A 24,120-nucleotide genomic window follows, 5' to 3' on the forward strand; every position below is an offset into this window, starting at 1 on the left:
TATCATGAATGAAGAAAACGCTAGAAACTTAAAATTGGAGGAGGAAATTTTTAAAAGAATCATTTTGAGGGAGAGGATGATTAAGTGTTTTCCAGGTTAGCAATTTCTATCTTGCCGATAACAAATTAGTAATTCGCCAAAAATATATTGAGATTATTTGCGGTCAGAATGAGGGAATAATAATTATAAACAATATTTTCGAAAATTCAATTATTTGCTCTAAAACTAAACTAAATTTAATACTGGAAGACTGGTGTGTTCCTAAAAATAAACATAGGCTTGGAAAAAAAAATTAAACTGAAATTTATGAAATTTTTAAAATGAAATTTCTATTTCTAATTTTTATCGACTGAAGGTACTCAGTACTATCTATTCGGAGAAAAAAGTAGAAAACTTTTAATTACCAGTTCGCATACCTCTAAAATTGAAAGCATTATTTAAATTGAAACTTTTTCTATAACTCACGGGAGCGCGAAGCTTTCAGGCCCGTTTCCCATGATCGCTCGTCTCCGCGATCGCAGATCTGGTGTGAGAGGTGTCGGCTCAGCTTCATTCCTAGGTTCCTGCTCCCACCGTCTCTCAATAGGCGGTTGAGATTTCTTGTGACAGGATATTATAAAACTTGTTCAGTTTTCAGGTGTTCGGCTCTTTCTCCAACTCTCTCTCTTGTTAGGGTGTAGGTAATAAAAAGACGACCCTGAACACTTGGCGCTCCCTCCGCGTGGCACTGCAAGGTGCAGTTTGCCCTCTTTTACTGCAGCTCTAAAAATTTTAAATGGAGGATCTGATGTTTCCAGTGCTCTTACTATAGTTTCTCAATAATTTGTTTCAATTATTTGATTAGTTTCGATTCAAGAGAAATTAATTTTACGAAAATTTCACAGCACAAAAATAATCTTTGCATCATCTTAAAGTTTAAAAAAATTATTTAATTTTTCTATGATAATGTTTGATAGTCACATACTTCCAATGATACTTTGGCACAACACTGTTTCTGGTTGAATTTTTCGTTCCTTTCCTTTGTCAATATTTAAAAAAGAAAAGAAAAGACTCTGATCATATTTTAAAACAATGCATTACTTTACTGAAGCGAAACTCAGATTCCAACATTGCTATGAATATTTCATACAAGCTTTTGTCTATTATTGCTGATGATAAAAATGCGAAGATACGTCTCGTATCATTATACATTCTCAGTACTTTTCAGTGCAAGGTCTATTTTCATTATATGGTTCGAAACTTTAGTGTGCTTATATTATACGTTTAACATTACAATCAATGTATGGGTGTGTGTGTGTGGGGGGGGGATTGTAAATTGCCCCCATTTTCAAATACCGGATATCTTTCCTGAGATGTAATGGGATGTATAAAAATAAAAACAAAAAATTAGGGAAATGCCTAGCACCGTGAACAGAATGGTGTAACACTCCTACAGTATATCAATTATATGACTGTCAAAATTTGAAGTTCGGGGGTATTTTAATGAGAAATCTATTGAGATAAAGTTACACATATACTATTATTTATCTGAAATTTTTAACAACCGTTAATTCCATCGGACCGACTGATCGTCAAAGGCGGTTAGAATTACAGAAAATTTCTAACAAAAGAGTATTTTTATTTTTTCGAAGGTTATAAGCGCGTAGCAAAACGTGGACCGAAAGGGCATAGTAACGTTTACGATGTCATTTCGAATGAATAGAGTTTAATACCCGAGAGCTTGCAAACGCCTCCGAAGTGTGGCGCAGCGATCGCTCAAAGAGTAAATGCGAAATACATTATTCTGCATGTGATTGCTCTTAATGAATATGATCGTTCTAAATTAGCGGTTTAATTCGCAATAATTTGAAGCCAAATAAATTGCATTGATTCTGGATGTAGTACGGAAAATCACGAACTTATATTATTTATAAACAAAGAATAGATGGCGCTCGCTACCTTTCATTTTATGCGACGACTTTCGTACTACTCACTCGAACACTACGAATGCATTTACTTCTAATTGTCAATGCACATTTTCCTTTGAACACTTTCTCTTAATATAGCTTTTGAAATTTTTAATCTAATTATGAATATATAGGCATATTATTCCTTTTAATACAGCTATTTCTTGTTATTTTGTTTTTTATGCATGTTTCAAAGTTCGAATCGTCTTCTTATCATTAAATTTAAAATCTAGAAAACCACATAATTGGTTTACATAATAATTGATCCAAAATGTCAAGAAAGATCACCATACGTGGACAAGTGCAAATGATTTCGTGACGCTGGAGAAAAAATCATGGATGCCAAACCAAAAGTTGATTGTAATAAATTCCCTTTGAAATTTAATAACTTTTATTCGAATAAAATACATCAGTAATGCTTTACATCGACGGATCCTACTGCATTTTAAACATGGCAGTAGAATATTGTATGAAAGATTGCACAAGTAGTTGTGCCTGAGATTTGCTTATCATCATTCTTAAAGGAGTGAATTGTATCATTTCATAAGTCGTGACTGTGGCAGTTGAGATGACTTTTCCCTTCGTAGACTCTATTTCCTCTGCAGATGCGAGTTGTAATGCGAAATCTGTTGTACGCTTTACGAATTTAATGCTGTAGCTACATTAACCAAGAGCTCTGGTCAAGGCGATAAGCTTTTAAATTAAAAGCGCGATGAAGTCGTAGCGATCATCACGGGTATGCATTCGACATGCAGCACTTATGAGTTTGAGGTGCAGAAAAGCCATGTTGGAAAAAACTGACTCTTTATCATCTTCATATAGCAAGCCATGAGTTAGTTGCAGTAACAGCCGAAGCGTATCTTGAATAAATGTTTCTCAGCCTGGTGTGGGTAACGTGAAAGTAATTAGCGTATTCACTCTATTTCTTCTTTTCGTAAAATATCTGGGACAGCGCGAACGCAGTCCCAACTACCAAAAATTATGCACCCCAAGCAACCGCGATTTGCGGATGTGGCGAACGTCAACCCTCCGAAGTGCAATGGAAGGCCTCTGCTCGGGGGAGCCTCCTTATTGATCAAGGCATCCCCAGTGCCAGGTAAGTATGCGAGCAATCAGCCTGCGAAACTTCATATCTATCATTCTCCAATTCTAAAAGTGGTAACTTGACTTGACGAAAATGATTTTATATCCATGCAGATTCTTGAATTTCATTGGCAATCCGAAGATCGACTTTAGATTTCCTCCACACTGTTAAAACAAATTTTCCCATTCTATCGTAACACAATATGACACGTCAGTCAGACAAGAAGAATTTTAAGAATCACTCCTTTCTTTTGTGGGAAATTTTCAGAAGCAAAAATATTTACAGGACCATAATACTATCAATCCAAGTGATGAGCAACGGCGATATGCAGAAATGGAATGTCTTGTGTAAAAAAGAAAGGCTGTCTTTTGGTGAGAGAATAATGCATCTTCTAATCTCTCTGGTGATTGAAGAATTTTTCTCTTCGAAGTAGTTAGTATCTTCGCTTTTCATTGGAATTCATAATAGGTGTTTTATTTGCATTTTGTTCTATTGTGTTGTCGTCTCAGTTTTGCACATTTATTTGTATCTCGAAAAAGAGTAGCACGTACAGATGATTTCGATGTATGGCGATAGCACACGACATGAAAAATGAGAAAATGGAAGGAAAAAAATGAAAATACCTCGGACGGATATATATATATTTTTTTTAAATCAAAACAAAATTTTAATTAGCAAGTTTACTTTCAATCCGGAAATCGCATATCGTTTTACACTTTGGATGGCACTCTTCTGTTATGCATTCGTTTCTTGAAATGGTGATATTCCGAAAGAGAAGAACATGGCTTTGCAACTTTTAAAATGTTCGATGTCGATTTCTGGCCGAACGTCCGGCAATGCTCAAATGAAATCTGAAATAATCATTCAGCATTGCCCCTCGTAAACATGCAATTTCCGGTGCATTACCACTATGTAAATAGCAGAGCTACGGTAGGGTATATATAGGAACCGGCACTGAAATGTGTTTGTACTCGCTTCGGCAGTACATATACTAAAATTGGAACGATACAGAGAAGATTAGCATGGCCCCTGCGCAAGGATGACACGCAAAATCGTGAAGCGTTCCACATTTTTTGCTTGATACTAATTTCCTTTGGAGAATGTTCTTGTTACGTGTCAGATAAGTGCAATGTCTCGTCAAAGTGAAATTTAAACAAATTAGATTTCGAGCACTTTGTTAATTTCAATAAGTCTTTTATAGCAATTAATATGTTTTTAGTATTCAAAAATAATTTATGAAATTTGAAATGAGGGTTTCACTTCTCGGAACATTATAAGAACTCGCAATTTTATGCAGTGTTATCGCGACTAAGACAAAACTACTGCTGCTCTTCAAAATTGATAACAAGACGGGGAAAGTTGGGAACACTAATTATCATGAATGAAGAAAACGCTAGAAACTTAAAATTGGAGGAGGAAATTTTTAAAAGAATCATTTTGAGGGAGAGGATGATTAAGTGTTTTCCAGGTTAGCAATTTCTATCTTGCCGATAACAAATTAGTAATTCGCCAAAAATATATTGAGATTATTTGCGGTCAGAATGAGGGAATAATAATTATAAACAATATTTTCGAAAATTCAATTATTTGCTCTAAAACTAAACTAAATTTAATACTGGAAGACTGGTGTGTTCCTAAAAATAAACATAGGCTTGGAAAAAAAAATTAAACTGAAATTTATGAAATTTTTAAAATGAAATTTCTATTTCTAATTTTTATCGACTGAAGGTACTCAGTACTATCTATTCGGAGAAAAAAGTAGAAAACTTTTAATTACCAGTTCGCATACCTCTAAAATTGAAAGCATTATTTAAATTGAAACTTTTTCTATAACTCACGGGAGCGCGAAGCTTTCAGGCCCGTTTCCCATGATCGCTCGTCTCCGCGATCGCAGATCTGGTGTGAGAGGTGTCGGCTCAGCTTCATTCCTAGGTTCCTGCTCCCACCGTCTCTCAATAGGCGGTTGAGATTTCTTGTGACAGGATATTATAAAACTTGTTCAGTTTTCAGGTGTTCGGCTCTTTCTCCAACTCTCTCTCTTGTTAGGGTGTAGGTAATAAAAAGACGACCCTGAACACTTGGCGCTCCCTCCGCGTGGCACTGCAAGGTGCAGTTTGCCCTCTTTTACTGCAGCTCTAAAAATTTTAAATGGAGGATCTGATGTTTCCAGTGCTCTTACTATAGTTTCTCAATAATTTGTTTCAATTATTTGATTAGTTTCGATTCAAGAGAAATTAATTTTACGAAAATTTCACAGCACAAAAATAATCTTTGCATCATCTTAAAGTTTAAAAAAATTATTTAATTTTTCTATGATAATGTTTGATAGTCACATACTTCCAATGATACTTTGGCACAACACTGTTTCTGGTTGAATTTTTCGTTCCTTTCCTTTGTCAATATTTAAAAAAGAAAAGAAAAGACTCTGATCATATTTTAAAACAATGCATTACTTTACTGAAGCGAAACTCAGATTCCAACATTGCTATGAATATTTCATACAAGCTTTTGTCTATTATTGCTGATGATAAAAATGCGAAGATACGTCTCGTATCATTATACATTCTCAGTACTTTTCAGTGCAAGGTCTATTTTCATTATATGGTTCGAAACTTTAGTGTGCTTATATTATACGTTTAACATTACAATCAATGTATGGGTGTGTGTGTGTGGGGGGGGGATTGTAAATTGCCCCCATTTTCAAATACCGGATATCTTTCCTGAGATGTAATGGGATGTATAAAAATAAAAACAAAAAATTAGGGAAATGCCTAGCACCGTGAACAGAATGGTGTAACACTCCTACAGTATATCAATTATATGACTGTCAAAATTTGAAGTTCGGGGGTATTTTAATGAGAAATCTATTGAGATAAAGTTACACATATACTATTATTTATCTGAAATTTTTAACAACCGTTAATTCCATCGGACCGACTGATCGTCAAAGGCGGTTAGAATTACAGAAAATTTCTAACAAAAGAGTATTTTTATTTTTTCGAAGGTTATAAGCGCGTAGCAAAACGTGGACCGAAAGGGCATAGTAACGTTTACGATGTCATTTCGAATGAATAGAGTTTAATACCCGAGAGCTTGCAAACGCCTCCGAAGTGTGGCGCAGCGATCGCTCAAAGAGTAAATGCGAAATACATTATTCTGCATGTGATTGCTCTTAATGAATATGATCGTTCTAAATTAGCGGTTTAATTCGCAATAATTTGAAGCCAAATAAATTGCATTGATTCTGGATGTAGTACGGAAAATCACGAACTTATATTATTTATAAACAAAGAATAGATGGCGCTCGCTACCTTTCATTTTATGCGACGACTTTCGTACTACTCACTCGAACACTACGAATGCATTTACTTCTAATTGTCAATGCACATTTTCCTTTGAACACTTTCTCTTAATATAGCTTTTGAAATTTTTAATCTAATTATGAATATATAGGCATATTATTCCTTTTAATACAGCTATTTCTTGTTATTTTGTTTTTTATGCATGTTTCAAAGTTCGAATCGTCTTCTTATCATTAAATTTAAAATCTAGAAAACCACATAATTGGTTTACATAATAATTGATCCAAAATGTCAAGAAAGATCACCATACGTGGACAAGTGCAAATGATTTCGTGACGCTGGAGAAAAAATCATGGATGCCAAACCAAAAGTTGATTGTAATAAATTCCCTTTGAAATTTAATAACTTTTATTCGAATAAAATACATCAGTAATGCTTTACATCGACGGATCCTACTGCATTTTAAACATGGCAGTAGAATATTGTATGAAAGATTGCACAAGTAGTTGTGCCTGAGATTTGCTTATCATCATTCTTAAAGGAGTGAATTGTATCATTTCATAAGTCGTGACTGTGGCAGTTGAGATGACTTTTCCCTTCGTAGACTCTATTTCCTCTGCAGATGCGAGTTGTAATGCGAAATCTGTTGTACGCTTTACGAATTTAATGCTGTAGCTACATTAACCAAGAGCTCTGGTCAAGGCGATAAGCTTTTAAATTAAAAGCGCGATGAAGTCGTAGCGATCATCACGGGTATGCATTCGACATGCAGCACTTATGAGTTTGAGGTGCAGAAAAGCCATGTTGGAAAAAACTGACTCTTTATCATCTTCATATAGCAAGCCATGAGTTAGTTGCAGTAACAGCCGAAGCGTATCTTGAATAAATGTTTCTCAGCCTGGTGTGGGTAACGTGAAAGTAATTAGCGTATTCACTCTATTTCTTCTTTTCGTAAAATATCTGGGACAGCGCGAACGCAGTCCCAACTACCAAAAATTATGCACCCCAAGCAACCGCGATTTGCGGATGTGGCGAACGTCAACCCTCCGAAGTGCAATGGAAGGCCTCTGCTCGGGGGAGCCTCCTTATTGATCAAGGCATCCCCAGTGCCAGGTAAGTATGCGAGCAATCAGCCTGCGAAACTTCATATCTATCATTCTCCAATTCTAAAAGTGGTAACTTGACTTGACGAAAATGATTTTATATCCATGCAGATTCTTGAATTTCATTGGCAATCCGAAGATCGACTTTAGATTTCCTCCACACTGTTAAAACAAATTTTCCCATTCTATCGTAACACAATATGACACGTCAGTCAGACAAGAAGAATTTTAAGAATCACTCCTTTCTTTTGTGGGAAATTTTCAGAAGCAAAAATATTTACAGGACCATAATACTATCAATCCAAGTGATGAGCAACGGCGATATGCAGAAATGGAATGTCTTGTGTAAAAAAGAAAGGCTGTCTTTTGGTGAGAGAATAATGCATCTTCTAATCTCTCTGGTGATTGAAGAATTTTTCTCTTCGAAGTAGTTAGTATCTTCGCTTTTCATTGGAATTCATAATAGGTGTTTTATTTGCATTTTGTTCTATTGTGTTGTCGTCTCAGTTTTGCACATTTATTTGTATCTCGAAAAAGAGTAGCACGTACAGATGATTTCGATGTATGGCGATAGCACACGACATGAAAAATGAGAAAATGGAAGGAAAAAAATGAAAATACCTCGGACGGATATATATATATTTTTTTTAAATCAAAACAAAATTTTAATTAGCAAGTTTACTTTCAATCCGGAAATCGCATATCGTTTTACACTTTGGATGGCACTCTTCTGTTATGCATTCGTTTCTTGAAATGGTGATATTCCGAAAGAGAAGAACATGGCTTTGCAACTTTTAAAATGTTCGATGTCGATTTCTGGCCGAACGTCCGGCAATGCTCAAATGAAATCTGAAATAATCATTCAGCATTGCCCCTCGTAAACATGCAATTTCCGGTGCATTACCACTATGTAAATAGCAGAGCTACGGTAGGGTATATATAGGAACCGGCACTGAAATGTGTTTGTACTCGCTTCGGCAGTACATATACTAAAATTGGAACGATACAGAGAAGATTAGCATGGCCCCTGCGCAAGGATGACACGCAAAATCGTGAAGCGTTCCACATTTTTTGCTTGATACTAATTTCCTTTGGAGAATGTTCTTGTTACGTGTCAGATAAGTGCAATGTCTCGTCAAAGTGAAATTTAAACAAATTAGATTTCGAGCACTTTGTTAATTTCAATAAGTCTTTTATAGCAATTAATATGTTTTTAGTATTCAAAAATAATTTATGAAATTTGAAATGAGGGTTTCACTTCTCGGAACATTATAAGAACTCGCAATTTTATGCAGTGTTATCGCGACTAAGACAAAACTACTGCTGCTCTTCAAAATTGATAACAAGACGGGGAAAGTTGGGAACACTAATTATCATGAATGAAGAAAACGCTAGAAACTTAAAATTGGAGGAGGAAATTTTTAAAAGAATCATTTTGAGGGAGAGGATGATTAAGTGTTTTCCAGGTTAGCAATTTCTATCTTGCCGATAACAAATTAGTAATTCGCCAAAAATATATTGAGATTATTTGCGGTCAGAATGAGGGAATAATAATTATAAACAATATTTTCGAAAATTCAATTATTTGCTCTAAAACTAAACTAAATTTAATACTGGAAGACTGGTGTGTTCCTAAAAATAAACATAGGCTTGGAAAAAAAAATTAAACTGAAATTTATGAAATTTTTAAAATGAAATTTCTATTTCTAATTTTTATCGACTGAAGGTACTCAGTACTATCTATTCGGAGAAAAAAGTAGAAAACTTTTAATTACCAGTTCGCATACCTCTAAAATTGAAAGCATTATTTAAATTGAAACTTTTTCTATAACTCACGGGAGCGCGAAGCTTTCAGGCCCGTTTCCCATGATCGCTCGTCTCCGCGATCGCAGATCTGGTGTGAGAGGTGTCGGCTCAGCTTCATTCCTAGGTGCTCCCACCGTCTCTCAATAGGCGGTTGAGATTTCTTGTGACAGGATATTATAAAACTTGTCCAGTTTTCAGGTGTCCGGCTCTTTCTCCAACTCTCTCTCTTGTTAGGGTGTAGGTAATAAAAAGACGACCCTGAACACTTGGCGCTCCCTCCGCGTGGCACTGCAAGGTGCAGTTTGCCCTCTTTTACTGCAGCTCTAAAAATTTTAAATGGAGGATCTGATGTTTCCAGTGCTCTTACTATAGTTTCTCAATAATTTGTTTCAATTATTTGATTAGTTTCGATTCAAGAGAAATTAATTTTACGAAAATTTCACAGCACAAAAATAATCTTTGCATCATCTTAAAGTTTAAAAAAATTATTTAATTTTTCTATGATAATGTTTGATAGTCACATACTTCCAATGATACTTTGGCACAACACTGTTTCTGGTTGAATTTTTCGTTCCTTTCCTTTGTCAATATTTAAAAAAGAAAAGAAAAGACTCTGATCATATTTTAAAACAATGCATTACTTTACTGAAGCGAAACTCAGATTCCAACATTGCTATGAATATTTCATACAAGCTTTTGTCTATTATTGCTGATGATAAAAATGCGAAGATACGTCTCGTATCATTATACATTCTCAGTACTTTTCAGTGCAAGGTCTATTTTCATTATATGGTTCGAAACTTTAGTGTGCTTATATTATACGTTTAACATTACAATCAATGTATGGGTGTGTGTGTGTGGGGGGGGGATTGTAAATTGCCCCCATTTTCAAATACCGGATATCTTTCCTGAGATGTAATGGGATGTATAAAAATAAAAACAAAAAATTAGGGAAATGCCTAGCACCGTGAACAGAATGGTGTAACACTCCTACAGTATATCAATTATATGACTGTCAAAATTTGAAGTTCGGGGGTATTTTAATGAGAAATCTATTGAGATAAAGTTACACATATACTATTATTTATCTGAAATTTTTAACAACCGTTAATTCCATCGGACCGACTGATCGTCAAAGGCGGTTAGAATTACAGAAAATTTCTAACAAAAGAGTATTTTTATTTTTTCGAAGGTTATAAGCGCGTAGCAAAACGTGGACCGAAAGGGCATAGTAACGTTTACGATGTCATTTCGAATGAATAGAGTTTAATACCCGAGAGCTTGCAAACGCCTCCGAAGTGTGGCGCAGCGATCGCTCAAAGAGTAAATGCGAAATACATTATTCTGCATGTGATTGCTCTTAATGAATATGATCGTTCTAAATTAGCGGTTTAATTCGCAATAATTTGAAGCCAAATAAATTGCATTGATTCTGGATGTAGTACGGAAAATCACGAACTTATATTATTTATAAACAAAGAATAGATGGCGCTCGCTACCTTTCATTTTATGCGACGACTTTCGTACTACTCACTCGAACACTACGAATGCATTTACTTCTAATTGTCAATGCACATTTTCCTTTGAACACTTTCTCTTAATATAGCTTTTGAAATTTTTAATCTAATTATGAATATATAGGCATATTATTCCTTTTAATACAGCTATTTCTTGTTATTTTGTTTTTTATGCATGTTTCAAAGTTCGAATCGTCTTCTTATCATTAAATTTAAAATCTAGAAAACCACATAATTGGTTTACATAATAATTGATCCAAAATGTCAAGAAAGATCACCATACGTGGACAAGTGCAAATGATTTCGTGACGCTGGAGAAAAAATCATGGATGCCAAACCAAAAGTTGATTGTAATAAATTCCCTTTGAAATTTAATAACTTTTATTCGAATAAAATACATCAGTAATGCTTTACATCGACGGATCCTACTGCATTTTAAACATGGCAGTAGAATATTGTATGAAAGATTGCACAAGTAGTTGTGCCTGAGATTTGCTTATCATCATTCTTAAAGGAGTGAATTGTATCATTTCATAAGTCGTGACTGTGGCAGTTGAGATGACTTTTCCCTTCGTAGACTCTATTTCCTCTGCAGATGCGAGTTGTAATGCGAAATCTGTTGTACGCTTTACGAATTTAATGCTGTAGCTACATTAACCAAGAGCTCTGGTCAAGGCGATAAGCTTTTAAATTAAAAGCGCGATGAAGTCGTAGCGATCATCACGGGTATGCATTCGACATGCAGCACTTATGAGTTTGAGGTGCAGAAAAGCCATGTTGGAAAAAACTGACTCTTTATCATCTTCATATAGCAAGCCATGAGTTAGTTGCAGTAACAGCCGAAGCGTATCTTGAATAAATGTTTCTCAGCCTGGTGTGGGTAACGTGAAAGTAATTAGCGTATTCACTCTATTTCTTCTTTTCGTAAAATATCTGGGACAGCGCGAACGCAGTCCCAACTACCAAAAATTATGCACCCCAAGCAACCGCGATTTGCGGATGTGGCGAACGTCAACCCTCCGAAGTGCAATGGAAGGCCTCTGCTCGGGGGAGCCTCCTTATTGATCAAGGCATCCCCAGTGCCAGGTAAGTATGCGAGCAATCAGCCTGCGAAACTTCATATCTATCATTCTCCAATTCTAAAAGTGGTAACTTGACTTGACGAAAATGATTTTATATCCATGCAGATTCTTGAATTTCATTGGCAATCCGAAGATCGACTTTAGATTTCCTCCACACTGTTAAAACAAATTTTCCCATTCTATCGTAACACAATATGACACGTCAGTCAGACAAGAAGAATTTTAAGAATCACTCCTTTCTTTTGTGGGAAATTTTCAGAAGCAAAAATATTTACAGGACCATAATACTATCAATCCAAGTGATGAGCAACGGCGATATGCAGAAATGGAATGTCTTGTGTAAAAAAGAAAGGCTGTCTTTTGGTGAGAGAATAATGCATCTTCTAATCTCTCTGGTGATTGAAGAATTTTTCTCTTCGAAGTAGTTAGTATCTTCGCTTTTCATTGGAATTCATAATAGGTGTTTTATTTGCATTTTGTTCTATTGTGTTGTCGTCTCAGTTTTGCACATTTATTTGTATCTCGAAAAAGAGTAGCACGTACAGATGATTTCGATGTATGGCGATAGCACACGACATGAAAAATGAGAAAATGGAAGGAAAAAAATGAAAATACCTCGGACGGATATATATATATTTTTTTTAAATCAAAACAAAATTTTAATTAGCAAGTTTACTTTCAATCCGGAAATCGCATATCGTTTTACACTTTGGATGGCACTCTTCTGTTATGCATTCGTTTCTTGAAATGGTGATATTCCGAAAGAGAAGAACATGGCTTTGCAACTTTTAAAATGTTCGATGTCGATTTCTGGCCGAACGTCCGGCAATGCTCAAATGAAATCTGAAATAATCATTCAGCATTGCCCCTCGTAAACATGCAATTTCCGGTGCATTACCACTATGTAAATAGCAGAGCTACGGTAGGGTATATATAGGAACCGGCACTGAAATGTGTTTGTACTCGCTTCGGCAGTACATATACTAAAATTGGAACGATACAGAGAAGATTAGCATGGCCCCTGCGCAAGGATGACACGCAAAATCGTGAAGCGTTCCACATTTTTTGCTTGATACTAATTTCCTTTGGAGAATGTTCTTGTTACGTGTCAGATAAGTGCAATGTCTCGTCAAAGTGAAATTTAAACAAATTAGATTTCGAGCACTTTGTTAATTTCAATAAGTCTTTTATAGCAATTAATATGTTTTTAGTATTCAAAAATAATTTATGAAATTTGAAATGAGGGTTTCACTTCTCGGAACATTATAAGAACTCGCAATTTTATGCAGTGTTATCGCGACTAAGACAAAACTACTGCTGCTCTTCAAAATTGATAACAAGACGGGGAAAGTTGGGAACACTAATTATCATGAATGAAGAAAACGCTAGAAACTTAAAATTGGAGGAGGAAATTTTTAAAAGAATCATTTTGAGGGAGAGGATGATTAAGTGTTTTCCAGGTTAGCAATTTCTATCTTGCCGATAACAAATTAGTAATTCGCCAAAAATATATTGAGATTATTTGCGGTCAGAATGAGGGAATAATAATTATAAACAATATTTTCGAAAATTCAATTATTTGCTCTAAAACTAAACTAAATTTAATACTGGAAGACTGGTGTGTTCCTAAAAATAAACATAGGCTTGGAAAAAAAAATTAAACTGAAATTTATGAAATTTTTAAAATGAAATTTCTATTTCTAATTTTTATCGACTGAAGGTACTCAGTACTATCTATTCGGAGAAAAAAGTAGAAAACTTTTAATTACCAGTTCGCATACCTCTAAAATTGAAAGCATTATTTAAATTGAAACTTTTTCTATAACTCACGGGAGCGCGAAGCTTTCAGGCCCGTTTCCCATGATCGCTCGTCTCCGCGATCGCAGATCTGGTGTGAGAGGTGTCGGCTCAGCTTCATTCCTAGGTTCCTGCTCCCACCGTCTCTCAATAGGCGGTTGAGATTTCTTGTGACAGGATATTATAAAACTTGTTCAGTTTTCAGGTGTTCGGCTCTTTCTCCAACTCTCTCTCTTGTTAGGGTGTAGGTAATAAAAAGACGACCCTGAACACTTGGCGCTCCCTCCGCGTGGCACTGCAAGGTGCAGTTTGCCCTCTTTTACTGCAGCTCTAAAAATTTTAAATGGAGGATCTGATGTTTCCAGTGCTCTTACTATAGTTTCTCAATAATTTGTTTCAATTATTTGATTAGTTTCGATTCAAGAGAAATTAATTTTACGAAAATTTCACAGCACAAAAATAATCTTTGCATCATCTTAAAGTTTAAAAAAATTATTTAATTTTTCTATGATAATGTTTGATAGTCACATACTTCCAATGATACTTTGGCACAACACTGTTTCTGGTTGAATTTTTCGTTCCTTTCCTTTGTCAATATTTAAAAAAGAAAAGAAAAGACTCTGATCATATTTTAAAACAATGCATTACTTTACTGAAGCGAAACTCAGATTCCAACATTGCTATGAATATTTCATACAAGCTTTTGTCTATTATTGCTGATGATAAAAATGCGAAGATACGTCTCGTATCATTATACATTCTCAGTACTTTTCAGTGCAAGGTCTATTTTCATTATATGGTTCGAAACTTTAGTGTGCTTATATTATACGTTTAACATTACAATCAATGTATGGGTGTGTGTGTGTGGGGGGGGGATTGTAAATTGCCCCCATTTTCAAATACCGGATATCTTTCCTGAGATGTAATGGGATGTATAAAAATAAAAACAAAAAATTAGGGAAATGCCTAGCACCGTGAACAGAATGGTGTAACACTCCTACAGTATATCAATTATATGACTGTCAAAATTTGAAGTTCGGGGGTATTTTAATGAGAAATCTATTGAGATAAAGTTACACATATACTATTATTTATCTGAAATTTTTAACAACCGTTAATTCCATCGGACCGACTGATCGTCAAAGGCGGTTAGAATTACAGAAAATTTCTAACAAAAGAGTATTTTTATTTTTTCGAAGGTTATAAGCGCGTAGCAAAACGTGGACCGAAAGGGCATAGTAACGTTTACGATGTCATTTCGAATGAATAGAGTTTAATACCCGAGAGCTTGCAAACGCCTCCGAAGTGTGGCGCAGCGATCGCTCAAAGAGTAAATGCGAAATACATTATTCTGCATGTGATTGCTCTTAATGAATATGATCGTTCTAAATTAGCGGTTTAATTCGCAATAATTTGAAGCCAAATAAATTGCATTGATTCTGGATGTAGTACGGAAAATCACGAACTTATATTATTTATAAACAAAGAATAGATGGCGCTCGCTACCTTTCATTTTATGCGACGACTTTCGTACTACTCACTCGAACACTACGAATGCATTTACTTCTAATTGTCAATGCACATTTTCCTTTGAACACTTTCTCTTAATATAGCTTTTGAAATTTTTAATCTAATTATGAATATATAGGCATATTATTCCTTTTAATACAGCTATTTCTTGTTATTTTGTTTTTTATGCATGTTTCAAAGTTCGAATCGTCTTCTTATCATTAAATTTAAAATCTAGAAAACCACATAATTGGTTTACATAATAATTGATCCAAAATGTCAAGAAAGATCACCATACGTGGACAAGTGCAAATGATTTCGTGACGCTGGAGAAAAAATCATGGATGCCAAACCAAAAGTTGATTGTAATAAATTCCCTTTGAAATTTAATAACTTTTATTCGAATAAAATACATCAGTAATGCTTTACATCGACGGATCCTACTGCATTTTAAACATGGCAGTAGAATATTGTATGAAAGATTGCACAAGTAGTTGTGCCTGAGATTTGCTTATCATCATTCTTAAAGGAGTGAATTGTATCATTTCATAAGTCGTGACTGTGGCAGTTGAGATGACTTTTCCCTTCGTAGACTCTATTTCCTCTGCAGATGCGAGTTGTAATGCGAAATCTGTTGTACGCTTTACGAATTTAATGCTGTAGCTACATTAACCAAGAGCTCTGGTCAAGGCGATAAGCTTTTAAATTAAAAGCGCGATGAAGTCGTAGCGATCATCACGGGTATGCATTCGACATGCAGCACTTATGAGTTTGAGGTGCAGAAAAGCCATGTTGGAAAAAACTGACTCTTTATCATCTTCATATAGCAAGCCATGAGTTAGTTGCAGTAACAGCCGAAGCGTATCTTGAATAAATGTTTCTCAGCCTGGTGTGGGTAACGTGAAAGTAATTAGCGTATTCACTCTATTTCTTCTTTTCGTAAAATATCTGGGACAGCGCGAACGCAGTCCCAACTACCAAAAATTATGCACCCCAAGCAACCGCGATTTGCGGATGTGGCGAACGTCAACCCTCCGAAGTGCAATGGAAGGCCTCTGCTCGGGGGAGCCTCCTTATTGATCAAGGCATCCCCAGTGCCAGGTAAGTATGCGAGCAATCAGCCTGCGAAACTTCATATCTATCATTCTCCAATTCTAAAAGTGGTAACTTGACTTGACGAAAATGATTTTATATCCATGCAGATTCTTGAATTTCATTGGCAATCCGAAGATCGACTTTAGATTTCCTCCACACTGTTAAAACAAATTTTCCCATTCTATCGTAACACAATATGACACGTCAGTCAGACAAGAAGAATTTTAAGAATCACTCCTTTCTTTTGTGGGAAATTTTCAGAAGCAAAAATATTTACAGGACCATAATACTATCAATCCAAGTGATGAGCAACGGCGATATGCAGAAATGGAATGTCTTGTGTAAAAAAGAAAGGCTGTCTTTTGGTGAGAGAATAATGCATCTTCTAATCTCTCTGGTGATTGAAGAATTTTTCTCTTCGAAGTAGTTAGTATCTTCGCTTTTCATTGGAATTCATAATAGGTGTTTTATTTGCATTTTGTTCTATTGTGTTGTCGTCTCAGTTTTGCACATTTATTTGTATCTCGAAAAAGAGTAGCACGTACAGATGATTTCGATGTATGGCGATAGCACACGACATGAAAAATGAGAAAATGGAAGGAAAAAAATGAAAATACCTCGGACGGATATATATATATTTTTTTTAAATCAAAACAAAATTTTAATTAGCAAGTTTACTTTCAATCCGGAAATCGCATATCGTTTTACACTTTGGATGGCACTCTTCTGTTATGCATTCGTTTCTTGAAATGGTGATATTCCGAAAGAGAAGAACATGGCTTTGCAACTTTTAAAATGTTCGATGTCGATTTCTGGCCGAACGTCCGGCAATGCTCAAATGAAATCTGAAATAATCATTCAGCATTGCCCCTCGTAAACATGCAATTTCCGGTGCATTACCACTATGTAAATAGCAGAGCTACGGTAGGGTATATATAGGAACCGGCACTGAAATGTGTTTGTACTCGCTTCGGCAGTACATATACTAAAATTGGAACGATACAGAGAAGATTAGCATGGCCCCTGCGCAAGGATGACACGCAAAATCGTGAAGCGTTCCACATTTTTTGCTTGATACTAATTTCCTTTGGAGAATGTTCTTGTTACGTGTCAGATAAGTGCAATGTCTCGTCAAAGTGAAATTTAAACAAATTAGATTTCGAGCACTTTGTTAATTTCAATAAGTCTTTTATAGCAATTAATATGTTTTTAGTATTCAAAAATAATTTATGAAATTTGAAATGAGGGTTTCACTTCTCGGAACATTATAAGAACTCGCAATTTTATGCAGTGTTATCGCGACTAAGACAAAACTACTGCTGCTCTTCAAAATTGATAACAAGACGGGGAAAGTTGGGAACACTAATTATCATGAATGAAGAAAACGCTAGAAACTTAAAATTGGAGGAGGAAATTTTTAAAAGAATCATTTTGAGGGAGAGGATGATTAAGTGTTTTCCAGGTTAGCAATTTCTATCTTGCCGATAACAAATTAGTAATTTGCCAAAAATATATTGAGATTATTTGCGGTCAGAATGAGGGAATAATAATTATAAACAATATTTTCGAAAATTCAATTATTTGCTCTAAAACTAAACTAAATTTAATACTGGAAGACTGGTGTGTTCCTAAAAATAAACATAGGCTTGGAAAAAAAAATTAAACTGAAATTTATGAAATTTTTAAAATGAAATTTCTATTTCTAATTTTTATCGACTGAAGGTACTCAGTACTATCTATTCGGAGAAAAAAGTAGAAAACTTTTAATTACCAGTTCGCATACCTCTAAAATTGAAAGCATTATTTAAATTGAAACTTTTTCTATAACTCACGGGAGCGCGAAGCTTTCAGGCCCGTTTCCCATGATCGCTCGTCTCCGCGATCGCAGATCTGGTGTGAGAGGTGTCGGCTCAGCTTCATTCCTAGGTGCTCCCACCGTCTCTCAATAGGCGGTTGAGATTTCTTGTGACAGGATATTATAAAACTTGTCCAGTTTTCAGGTGTCCGGCTCTTTCTCCAACTCTCTCTCTTGTTAGGGTGTAGGTAATAAAAAGACGACCCTGAACACTTGGCGCTCCCTCCGCGTGGCACTGCAAGGTGCAGTTTGCCCTCTTTTACTGCAGCTCTAAAAATTTTAAATGGAGGATCTGATGTTTCCAGTGCTCTTACTATAGTTTCTCAATAATTTGTTTCAATTATTTGATTAGTTTCGATTCAAGAGAAATTAATTTTACGAAAATTTCACAGCACAAAAATAATCTTTGCATCATCTTAAAGTTTAAAAAAATTATTTAATTTTTCTATGATAATGTTTGATAGTCACATACTTCCAATGATACTTTGGCACAACACTGTTTCTGGTTGAATTTTTCGTTCCTTTCCTTTGTCAATATTTAAAAAAGAAAAGAAAAGACTCTGATCATATTTTAAAACAATGCATTACTTTACTGAAGCGAAACTCAGATTCCAACATTGCTATGAATATTTCATACAAGCTTTTGTCTATTATTGCTGATGATAAAAATGCGAAGATACGTCTCGTATCATTATACATTCTCAGTACTTTTCAGTGCAAGGTCTATTTTCATTATATGGTTCGAAACTTTAGTGTGCTTATATTATACGTTTAACATTACAATCAATGTATGGGTGTGTGTGTGTGGGGGGGGATTGTAAATTGCCCCCATTTTCAAATACCGGATATCTTTCCTGAGATGTAATGGGATGTATAAAAATAAAAACAAAAAATTAGGGAAATGCCTAGCACCGTGAACAGAATGGTGTAACACTCCTACAGTATATCAATTATATGACTGTCAAAATTTGAAGTTCGGGGGTATTTTAATGAGAAATCTATTGAGATAAAGTTACACATATACTATTATTTATCTGAAATTTTTAACAACCGTTAATTCCATCGGACCGACTGATCGTCAAAGGCGGTTAGAATTACAGAAAATTTCTAACAAAAGAGTATTTTTATTTTTTCGAAGGTTATAAGCGCGTAGCAAAACGTGGACCGAAAGGGCATAGTAACGTTTACGATGTCATTTCGAATGAATAGAGTTTAATACCCGAGAGCTTGCAAACGCCTCCGAAGTGTGGCGCAGCGATCGCTCAAAGAGTAAATGCGAAATACATTATTCTGCATGTGATTGCTCTTAATGAATATGATCGTTCTAAATTAGCGGTTTAATTCGCAATAATTTGAAGCCAAATAAATTGCATTGATTCTGGATGTAGTACGGAAAATCACGAACTTATATTATTTATAAACAAAGAATAGATGGCGCTCGCTACCTTTCATTTTATGCGACGACTTTCGTACTACTCACTCGAACACTACGAATGCATTTACTTCTAATTGTCAATGCACATTTTCCTTTGAACACTTTCTCTTAATATAGCTTTTGAAATTTTTAATCTAATTATGAATATATAGGCATATTATTCCTTTTAATACAGCTATTTCTTGTTATTTTGTTTTTTATGCATGTTTCAAAGTTCGAATCGTCTTCTTATCATTAAATTTAAAATCTAGAAAACCACATAATTGGTTTACATAATAATTGATCCAAAATGTCAAGAAAGATCACCATACGTGGACAAGTGCAAATGATTTCGTGACGCTGGAGAAAAAATCATGGATGCCAAACCAAAAGTTGATTGTAATAAATTCCCTTTGAAATTTAATAACTTTTATTCGAATAAAATACATCAGTAATGCTTTACATCGACGGATCCTACTGCATTTTAAACATGGCAGTAGAATATTGTATGAAAGATTGCACAAGTAGTTGTGCCTGAGATTTGCTTATCATCATTCTTAAAGGAGTGAATTGTATCATTTCATAAGTCGTGACTGTGGCAGTTGAGATGACTTTTCCCTTCGTAGACTCTATTTCCTCTGCAGATGCGAGTTGTAATGCGAAATCTGTTGTACGCTTTACGAATTTAATGCTGTAGCTACATTAACCAAGAGCTCTGGTCAAGGCGATAAGCTTTTAAATTAAAAGCGCGATGAAGTCGTAGCGATCATCACGGGTATGCATTCGACATGCAGCACTTATGAGTTTGAGGTGCAGAAAAGCCATGTTGGAAAAAACTGACTCTTTATCATCTTCATATAGCAAGCCATGAGTTAGTTGCAGTAACAGCCGAAGCGTATCTTGAATAAATGTTTCTCAGCCTGGTGTGGGTAACGTGAAAGTAATTAGCGTATTCACTCTATTTCTTCTTTTCGTAAAATATCTGGGACAGCGCGAACGCAGTCCCAACTACCAAAAATTATGCACCCCAAGCAACCGCGATTTGCGGATGTGGCGAACGTCAACCCTCCGAAGTGCAATGGAAGGCCTCTGCTCGGGGGAGCCTCCTTATTGATCAAGGCATCCCCAGTGCCAGGTAAGTATGCGAGCAATCAGCCTGCGAAACTTCATATCTATCATTCTCCAATTCTAAAAGTGGTAACTTGACTTGACGAAAATGATTTTATATCCATGCAGATTCTTGAATTTCATTGGCAATCCGAAGATCGACTTTAGATTTCCTCCACACTGTTAAAACAAATTTTCCCATTCTATCGTAACACAATATGACACGTCAGTCAGACAAGAAGAATTTTAAGAATCACTCCTTTCTTTTGTGGGAAATTTTCAGAAGCAAAAATATTTACAGGACCATAATACTATCAATCCAAGTGATGAGCAACGGCGATATGCAGAAATGGAATGTCTTGTGTAAAAAAGAAAGGCTGTCTTTTGGTGAGAGAATAATGCATCTTCTAATCTCTCTGGTGATTGAAGAATTTTTCTCTTCGAAGTAGTTAGTATCTTCGCTTTTCATTGGAATTCATAATAGGTGTTTTATTTGCATTTTGTTCTATTGTGTTGTCGTCTCAGTTTTGCACATTTATTTGTATCTCGAAAAAGAGTAGCACGTACAGATGATTTCGATGTATGGCGATAGCACACGACATGAAAAATGAGAAAATGGAAGGAAAAAAATGAAAATACCTCGGACGGATATATATATATTTTTTTTAAATCAAAACAAAATTTTAATTAGCAAGTTTACTTTCAATCCGGAAATCGCATATCGTTTTACACTTTGGATGGCACTCTTCTGTTATGCATTCGTTTCTTGAAATGGTGATATTCCGAAAGAGAAGAACATGGCTTTGCAACTTTTAAAATGTTCGATGTCGATTTCTGGCCGAACGTCCGGCAATGCTCAAATGAAATCTGAAATAATCATTCAGCATTGCCCCTCGTAAACATGCAATTTCCGGTGCATTACCACTATGTAAATAGCAGAGCTACGGTAGGGTATATATAGGAACCGGCACTGAAATGTGTTTGTACTCGCTTCGGCAGTACATATACTAAAATTGGAACGATACAGAGAAGATTAGCATGGCCCCTGCGCAAGGATGACACGCAAAATCGTGAAGCGTTCCACATTTTTTGCTTGATACTAATTTCCTTTGGAGAATGTTCTTGTTACGTGTCAGATAAGTGCAATGTCTCGTCAAAGTGAAATTTAAACAAATTAGATTTCGAGCACTTTGTTAATTTCAATAAGTCTTTTATAGCAATTAATATGTTTTTAGTATTCAAAAATAATTTATGAAATTTGAAATGAGGGTTTCACTTCTCGGAACATTATAAGAACTCGCAATTTTATGCAGTGTTATCGCGACTAAGACAAAACTACTGCTGCTCTTCAAAATTGATAACAAGACGGGGAAAGTTGGGAACACTAATTATCATGAATGAAGAAAACGCTAGAAACTTAAAATTGGAGGAGGAAATTTTTAAAAGAATCATTTTGAGGGAGAGGATAATTAAGTGTTTTCCAGGTTAGCAATTTCTATCTTGCCGATAACAAATTAGTAATTCGCCAAAAATATATTGAGATTATTTGCGGTCAGAATGAGGGAATAATAATTATAAACAATATTTTCGAAAATTCAATTATTTGCTCTAAAACTAAACTAAATTTAATACTGGAAGACTGGTGTGTTCCTAAAAATAAACATAGGCTTGGAAAAAAAAATTAAACTGAAATTTATGAAATTTTTAAAATGAAATTTCTATTTCTAATTTTTATCGACTGAAGGTACTCAGTACTATCTATTCGGAGAAAAAAGTAGAAAACTTTTAATTACCAGTTCGCATACCTCTAAAATTGAAAGCATTATTTAAATTGAAACTTTTTCTATAACTCACGGGAGCGCGAAGCTTTCAGGCCCGTTTCCCATGATCGCTCGTCTCCGCGATCGCAGATCTGGTGTGAGAGGTGTCGGCTCAGCTTCATTCCTAGGTGCTCCCACCGTCTCTCAATAGGCGGTTGAGATTTCTTGTGACAGGATATTATAAAACTTGTCCAGTTTTCAGGTGTCCGGCTCTTTCTCCAACTCTCTCTCTTGTTAGGGTGTAGGTAATAAAAAGACGACCCTGAACACTTGGCGCTCCCTCCGCGTGGCACTGCAAGGTGCAGTTTGCCCTCTTTTACTGCAGCTCTAAAAATTTTAAATGGAGGATCTGATGTTTCCAGTGCTCTTACTATAGTTTCTCAATAATTTGTTTCAATTATTTGATTAGTTTCGATTCAAGAGAAATTAATTTTACGAAAATTTCACAGCACAAAAATAATCTTTGCATCATCTTAAAGTTTAAAAAAATTATTTAATTTTTCTATGATAATGTTTGATAGTCACATACTTCCAATGATACTTTGGCACAACACTGTTTCTGGTTGAATTTTTCGTTCCTTTCCTTTGTCAATATTTAAAAAAGAAAAGAAAAGACTCTGATCATATTTTAAAACAATGCATTACTTTACTGAAGCGAAACTCAGATTCCAACATTGCTATGAATATTTCATACAAGCTTTTGTCTATTATTGCTGATGATAAAAATGCGAAGATACGTCTCGTATCATTATACATTCTCAGTACTTTTCAGTGCAAGGTCTATTTTCATTATATGGTTCGAAACTTTAGTGTGCTTATATTATACGTTTAACATTACAATCAATGTATGGGTGTGTGTGTGTGGGGGGGGGATTGTAAATTGCCCCCATTTTCAAATACCGGATATCTTTCCTGAGATGTAATGGGATGTATAAAAATAAAAACAAAAAATTAGGGAAATGCCTAGCACCGTGAACAGAATGGTGTAACACTCCTACAGTATATCAATTATATGACTGTCAAAATTTGAAGTTCGGGGGTATTTTAATGAGAAATCTATTGAGATAAAGTTACACATATACTATTATTTATCTGAAATTTTTAACAACCGTTAATTCCATCGGACCGACTGATCGTCAAAGGCGGTTAGAATTACAGAAAATTTCTAACAAAAGAGTATTTTTATTTTCTCGAAGGTTATAAGCGCGTAGCAAAACGTGGACCGAAAGGGCATAGTAACGTTTACGATGTCATTTCGAATGAATAGAGTTTAATACCCGAGAGCTTGCAAACGCCTCCGAAGTGTGGCGCAGCGATCGCTCAAAGAGTAAATGCGAAATACATTATTCTGCATGTGATTGCTCTTAATGAATATGATCGTTCTAAATTAGCGGTTTAATTCGCAATAATTTGAAGCCAAATAAATTGCATTGATTCTGGATGTAGTACGGAAAATCACGAACTTATATTATTTATAAACAAAGAATAGATGGCGCTCGCTACCTTTCATTTTATGCGACGACTTTCGTACTACTCACTCGAACACTACGAATGCATTTACTTCTAATTGTCAATGCACATTTTCCTTTGAACACTTTCTCTTAATATAGCTTTTGAAATTTTTAATCTAATTATGAATATATAGGCATATTATTCCTTTTAATACAGCTATTTCTTGTTATT

At 35.2% G+C, this 24,120-nt stretch overlaps 10 non-coding genes across 10 annotated transcripts; 5 read left to right on the forward strand and 5 right to left on the reverse strand.

Annotated features, from left to right (window-relative positions):
* Positions 1 to 2,889: 2,889 nt before the first annotated feature.
* On the reverse strand, positions 2,890 to 3,050 carry LOC129964312 (U1 spliceosomal RNA). The gene has a single exon (XR_008784097.1). It is a non-coding gene; the product is annotated as a U1 spliceosomal RNA (small nuclear RNA).
* Positions 3,051 to 3,997: 947 nt separating this feature from the next.
* On the forward strand, positions 3,998 to 4,104 carry LOC129964322 (U6 spliceosomal RNA). Its single transcript, XR_008784106.1, has one exon. It is a non-coding gene; the product is annotated as a U6 spliceosomal RNA (small nuclear RNA).
* Positions 4,105 to 7,292: 3,188 nt separating this feature from the next.
* LOC129964324 (U1 spliceosomal RNA) lies at positions 7,293 to 7,453 on the reverse strand. Its single transcript, XR_008784108.1, has one exon. It is a non-coding gene; the product is annotated as a U1 spliceosomal RNA (small nuclear RNA).
* A 947-nt stretch (positions 7,454 to 8,400) lies between these two features.
* LOC129964323 (U6 spliceosomal RNA) lies at positions 8,401 to 8,507 on the forward strand. Its single transcript, XR_008784107.1, has one exon. It is a non-coding gene; the product is annotated as a U6 spliceosomal RNA (small nuclear RNA).
* Positions 8,508 to 11,691: 3,184 nt separating this feature from the next.
* On the reverse strand, positions 11,692 to 11,852 carry LOC129964337 (U1 spliceosomal RNA). The gene has a single exon (XR_008784119.1). It is a non-coding gene; the product is annotated as a U1 spliceosomal RNA (small nuclear RNA).
* Positions 11,853 to 12,799: 947 nt separating this feature from the next.
* LOC129964325 (U6 spliceosomal RNA) lies at positions 12,800 to 12,906 on the forward strand. Its single transcript, XR_008784109.1, has one exon. It is a non-coding gene; the product is annotated as a U6 spliceosomal RNA (small nuclear RNA).
* A 3,188-nt stretch (positions 12,907 to 16,094) lies between these two features.
* Positions 16,095 to 16,255, reverse strand: LOC129964348 (U1 spliceosomal RNA). Its single transcript, XR_008784130.1, has one exon. It is a non-coding gene; the product is annotated as a U1 spliceosomal RNA (small nuclear RNA).
* Positions 16,256 to 17,202: 947 nt separating this feature from the next.
* On the forward strand, positions 17,203 to 17,309 carry LOC129964326 (U6 spliceosomal RNA). Its single transcript, XR_008784110.1, has one exon. It is a non-coding gene; the product is annotated as a U6 spliceosomal RNA (small nuclear RNA).
* A 3,183-nt stretch (positions 17,310 to 20,492) lies between these two features.
* LOC129964360 (U1 spliceosomal RNA) lies at positions 20,493 to 20,653 on the reverse strand. Its single transcript, XR_008784141.1, has one exon. It is a non-coding gene; the product is annotated as a U1 spliceosomal RNA (small nuclear RNA).
* A 947-nt stretch (positions 20,654 to 21,600) lies between these two features.
* LOC129964327 (U6 spliceosomal RNA) lies at positions 21,601 to 21,707 on the forward strand. The gene has a single exon (XR_008784111.1). It is a non-coding gene; the product is annotated as a U6 spliceosomal RNA (small nuclear RNA).
* Positions 21,708 to 24,120: the final 2,413 nt, after the last annotated feature.

Source organism: Argiope bruennichi, chromosome 3 (genome assembly GCF_947563725.1).
Source record: "Argiope bruennichi chromosome 3, qqArgBrue1.1, whole genome shotgun sequence".
Lineage (NCBI taxonomy): Eukaryota > Metazoa > Arthropoda > Arachnida > Araneae > Araneidae > Argiope > Argiope bruennichi.